This window comes from Pinus tabuliformis, chromosome X (assembly GCF_031772625.1).
Source record: "Pinus tabuliformis cultivar Carrire ecotype Pingquan chromosome X, CPIR1, whole genome shotgun sequence".
In the NCBI taxonomy this organism is placed as follows: Eukaryota; Viridiplantae; Streptophyta; class Pinopsida; order Pinales; family Pinaceae; genus Pinus; species Pinus tabuliformis.
The window spans coordinates 1,010,844,383-1,010,850,332 of record NC_142308.1 but is presented as its reverse complement, the minus strand read 5'-3'; the positions used below and the strand labels follow the sequence as shown (position 1 = coordinate 1,010,850,332).

Below are 5,950 nucleotides of genomic sequence, written 5' to 3'. Positions count from 1 at the left end.
GATGTATCTTTTAACTTTTAAAAATAATTGCTAGTTTATAAATAAAAATGTATGAAGGTAGATATGTAACTTTTGGATTTATCAATTTTTAAAGGAATCAAATTTATAGAATTAATATAAATAAGTAATTTTCAATCTTGAATTTCTACCTTTTTTAAATTTTAAGAAAAAAAATTACATTTCTCCCCAAAACATGATGATAAATGTAATGTTCAATGAATCTATAATAATCTTTAAACCATTAAACCCTCTATAAAATTTAAATAAAAATCCAAATTCGACAACTATAAAAGCTAACTCAGAATTCAAATTTAATGTTAATATATCTCAGCAAATCAACTATATTTATATTGTGATATACTAAACTATATTTATATTGTGATATACTAAAAAAGAAATTACAATCAAGATGAGATAACTTTTTATATTTATTTTATCTTTTTCATTGTTATACCGGCTATGACTTGTGATACAAGCTATCGGAATGATAGAGAAGCGTTTGATTCTCATATAGTCACTAAATGGAATTATCTAATGATTTTATCTTCTCACAAAGAAAACGCTGATAAAATAAAAGAAGACAGTACATAGAACAATCCAACGCGGTTCAGCCATCATCTGTAGTTCTACTTGTTGTCTACGTTTATCAATTTGATGTTTGTGGCAGTGTTGCGACCAGAATATTTGAAGGTTTACCCTTTCCGACATAACCATCAATCAGATGAAGATAAACCTTTAGACTGTGGGCGTAAGCAGGATCGAGGTTACGTTTGTCGTGGTTGTCAAGAATGATTTGCACACCGACATGAAAATATGTCCAAGGAAGCCAGTCGAACAGTTTGCTCAACCATCCACATGACTTCTCGTTGAAAACAAGCCCAGGAACTTTTGGAACAATATCTTCCTTGTTTACCAACCGCAACACCTTCACTCCCAACTCCTCCATTCGCAGGGCGAATGTTCTATTGCCTACTCGCGGGCTTGCAAATGTAAATACAGTTACAGGTATAGGCCGTCCCGACACATTTTCGATAAGGATTCTTTTAACGTCATATGAACTTAGGGTTGCGAGAGCAGCTCCCAAGCTGTGCCCAGTTAATGTTACGCTCAGACTTCCCTGCTTGTATTTATCTACCAGTCTAAGAATTTCTAAAATAACAGTATATCTAGCGGATTTTGAATTCTCTCCATGAGAGATGTAACAGCTTAAAAATCCCTCCTCCACTCGGACACCGCTGTCGATGAAATGAGCAGTAGTTGATAATCCGGCTCGGACGCCCTTGCGGTTGAAACTTGAAACGAGAAATTGCTAATCGGGCAGGAACTAAAATATCTCTAGCATCCTCTATCCATTCTTGAAGCGTTTGGGTTCCTCTCCACGCTATTACAATATCTCGCCGCCCAAGTCTTTGTATCTCTTTATCATCTGTGCACACTGCAATAAAGCCAATCCAAACGGGTCGCTCTATTTCCCTCCCCAGTATATCAGTGTCGGCGTACAAATACTTAGTCACTTCATAGCCCTTAGGGCAGCACTGCAAATCACCGGCAATTTCATAACTTTGGAAGAATTTATCGGGGCTATACTTACACCCACCATAATCATTCATGGAAAGGTCAGAATCAAACGCATCATAACATAACTCTGAAAAATTACCATATCTGAGAATCTCAGCTTTCAAAACTGGATTAATGAGGTCTAATAGCCCTTTCCACGAGTTTGATCCCTGAATATCTTTCCACATATCAGCAAGGGCCATATTTTTGTACCCATTGGGGGTTATCAACTCTTCATGCAAACGAGGGAAGCTTTGATTTGTCAAAGACAAAGGGCTCTTCCTTCGTAGAAATGAAAACAAGTGACGTAGGATTCGATCCATAATTTCTGAATCTGAAAATATAGAAGTGGTGAGATACGGGGTAGGCTGATGATGTGTTAGACTCTCCAGTTGTATGCAAGCTGAACTCTTATCTGCTATGCTAATCTCAATGTGCATATCACGATACGCTGAATGACATTATATAGGAGAGATCAGAGTTCAATATGATGTATCTGGATATCATACACTAAATTCATGTGCAGCAGGACGATCAGTTTCGCCAATTTGAAAAATTTGACACGGTCCGATGAGGATAAGAATTCCACCGTGTTGCTTGACATTGACTGAGAATTCATTGTTTGCGCCCATATTCTGATTCAATAATTCAAACGTGCGTACGTCTCAGTGATAATTTCATGTCGTAATACCTGATGTCGTGTCTAAATATCTACCCTCTCTTTCCGTCCATTTCATGAACTTTTAGGAAGTTTTCTTTGCAACTGAATATCTACCATCTGTACTACTTGCACGTTGCATATTTTTTCACCTGCGCGCCTGTTCAACCGATATCTCCATATCAGTTTTTTTCTCATGTTGGTGAATTGCCCGTGTTTCACTGAGGTCTCTTTCTATGGTTACGTCTCCACTGCCCACATCGGACCCAGAATGACGATGTAGAGAGTACTAAAATGAAACGCAGTCCTACGACAGAATGCCAGAAAAGCTGTGACCATACACGAACGAAACCATCTTGATTTGACCCTTTTATTTTCTGTGTCCAAAACGAAGAGAAATTACTAAATTGCGACGGTACGGATACTACAGCGCAGGTTTTAATGTGGAATATGGAAATCGACAAAAGGATAAAAGAATGAATTCTCTTGAGCTTCTATCCAGCAACTGTCATCAATTTTATCACGGCAGAATGGGACAAACAATTTTAAAATAGTGTTTTAAGTTTTAACATGTATGTACGTAGTTGGCATCCGAGAGCTCAGTACTATTATATAGCAGAGCTCTTGGTTACTGAAAAAAATAGCAGAGCTCTTGGTTGAATACGATGTATCTGGGTATTATATAGTAAATTCAGTTGCAGCAACAAGCATGAATTTGAATATGGAAAATTTGACATTGTCGTATAAGGATAAGAATTCCACACCGCTGCTAGACTGAGAATTCATTGTTTAAACATAAGTAGAATACGTGCTCAAATTTGCGTATGTCTCAGATATAATTTCATGTCTAAACATCTAATGCGCCGTGTAAGTATCCACCTTCTCCTTCCGTCCATTTCATGAACTTTTGGGAAGTTTTCTTTGCCGTTATCTTATACCTCTAATGCTTACTCGTTTCACATGCACCTGTTTAACGGACAACTCGGTATTGGTGTTTTTAATCATTTGGTGAAATGCACGTGTTTCATTGAATTTTGCAGGTGTCTTTCTATGGTTCCGTCGCCACTGCTCACATCTGACGGAGAAGGAAAACGAAGAGAGTATTATTATGAGACCGAGTCACATCTCTGAGAGTGACGAAACCATCCCTGTTTTGGCATTCTATTTTGTGTCTCCAGGACGAAGAGAAGATAGCTAATTTTTAATAGTACTAATTCTATTGCCACCCTTATAAACTACCTTCAAACATTTCTACTACTACCTTCAAACATTTAGTAGTTAAACTACCTTGCAACATTTCTACTGAGAAATTTAATTTTCTTTGAAAATTGGGTAAGATTTTGATGGAATCTGCCATGAATTTTTATAAATCTATATTACAATTATTAAATTTCAAAAATTTAAAATTTTACATACCTTGTAAATAATTAAAATTATTAAATTTCAAAATTTCAAAATTTTAGATACCTGGTAAATAATTAAAATTTTTAATAGTACTAATTCTATTTCCACCCTTATAAACTACTTTCAAACATTTCTACTACTATCTTCAAAAAACTACTTTGCAACATTTCTACTAAGAAATTTAATTTTCTTTGAAAATTGGGCAAGCTAAAATCGGAGGAATATCCCCAGAAAAATTAGATCAGTCATATTTAGAGAAAATCTAGCAAGGATTTTTGCAAATCCAAGTTAGGGTTGTTAAACTTCAAAATTTTAGGTGTTCTGGAAGCCTTTAATGGTGCTGAATCCATTTCCACCATCAAAAGCTCGATTCAAACACTGCCTCTACAAAAAACTTTGAATTTTTTTGCTTAAATTCCAACCACTTTTGACAGTCCCGGCAATTCCTCAACCTCCATACATGACACACTAAACCTAAATTGCTATGCTACGGCCTCTACGGACAAACGAAAGAGAGTTTTAATGTGGAGGGGAACCACCAAAGTGATAAAGAGTGAATCATCAGAGTTTCATCCAGCCCGCGTCATCAATTTTATCGATAAAACTCTGATCATATTTAAAATTTCAGAGTTTCATCCAGCCCGCGTCATCAATGTTATCGATAAAACTCTGATCATATTTAAAATTTGAGAGTTTGATCCAGCCCTTGTCATCAATTTTATCGATAAAACTCTGATCATATTTAAAATTTTAGCCTGGGACAAAAGCTTCGATTTAAAGATATGATATGCCTAGAACTTGGAGGACAAAAGCATTATTGATCGGGAGCATCCACCCTCTGACCGTTTCTGTAACCGATCCGCTTCACGCTCTCAGTTTTGTCCATCTGCTCAATATTTGAGGGTTTGATGATGCTGTTTCATATGCTTTCTTCTTTTATGTTAGTTAGTAACATTTTCTGTTTATGGTTTAGCTAATAAGTTATTTTTGTTTGGTTAATATAGGGAGCAGTGCTACTAAGTTATTTTTGTTTAGTTAATAGAGGGAGCGGTGCTCTTTGACGGGAATTAGTAGTAATTTATGAGTTTTTGTTATTTCTTTTCCTTCCTTGATTCGAGGTTGGAAAGAAATAAGAATAGATATGTGGAGAGAAGGAAAGCGATTCTTTTGATAGCGTTTTGTTGTGATTTTAATTATTTCGAGGATATTAAGTATTTTTAAGGAAAGGAAAAAAATATTATTATTATTATTTTTATAATATTTATTTATTGATTTTTTTTGCTTTTATATATTTTTTAGATGTATTTTGGTTTATGATGATGTTTTTTTAATTGTGTTTTAAGTAAAAATTTTGAAGCATGTTTGTAAATATATTTATATTTTGTAATTAATTATTTGGTAAGTTATTTGATATTATAGTTTGTTTTTAGATGGCTTGCAATAGATTAGGAAGTGTCCAGAGGTGAAGCATTCTATTAGATTTGTATTAGAGAAAATAATGATAGCTCACAGGGGAATTTATTGGGGAAGAATGGGTTGGAGAAATGTGAAGTGTAAAGAAAAAGAGGATTTTGAAGAAGAGTTGGAAGTTCAAATGGTTTCGGTTGGGGTCATAGATCCATGGAGAGGCTTATTGAAGCTATAGCCAAACAAGGAACAAAAACTATGCTTGAAGTCCCTAATCTTATAGGAGAATTAAATTTAGAATTGTTTATGGATTGGATTTAGGAGTTAGAGAATACTATGATATGTAAGAAATTGAGGAAACTACTCCATGAAGGGTCAAATTTCTATCCTACAAAATGAAGTGTCATGCCACTCTAATGTGGGAAAAATCACAAAATGTTTAGAAGAATCAAGGAAAAGAGAAGATCAAGATGTTACAAAAGATGCTAAAACATTTGAATGCTAAATTTATCCCCTTAGATTATCAACAAAGGATTTTTAGATAATATCAAAATATAAAATAAATTTTTTTATCCATCCTACTCTTAATGAAGAAATTTTGAGGTTGCACATCATCACTGGTTTGCAAGAGGATTATGAGCATCTGATAACAAGATACATCAATTCTCTTGGATTTCAAGTCTAAGATGAATTGACCATTATCAAAGTGAATTCCGTGGATGAAGTATATTAGTTTTTCTTGAAAGCATAGGAAAGGTTGAGTAGGAAGGACAAAGTGGCAATGAAATGGGTGGCAAAAAAATACGTAGAGGAAGAGGAAGATTTTTCCAATCCTACCAATGAAGAACAAGCATTGGATAATGTTAATCTATATTTTCAAAGTAGGGGAGTAGGACGATCATTTTCTTGGAGTTGGAAATTGTT

The 5,950-nt window shown here is 34.8% G+C and overlaps 1 pseudogene; it reads right to left on the bottom strand.

Moving 5' to 3' along the window:
• Positions 1-646: 646 nt before the first annotated feature.
• On the bottom strand, positions 647-1,760 carry LOC149143182 (phospholipase A1-Igamma2, chloroplastic pseudogene; annotated as a pseudogene).
• Between the last annotated feature and the right edge of the window lie 4,190 nt (positions 1,761-5,950).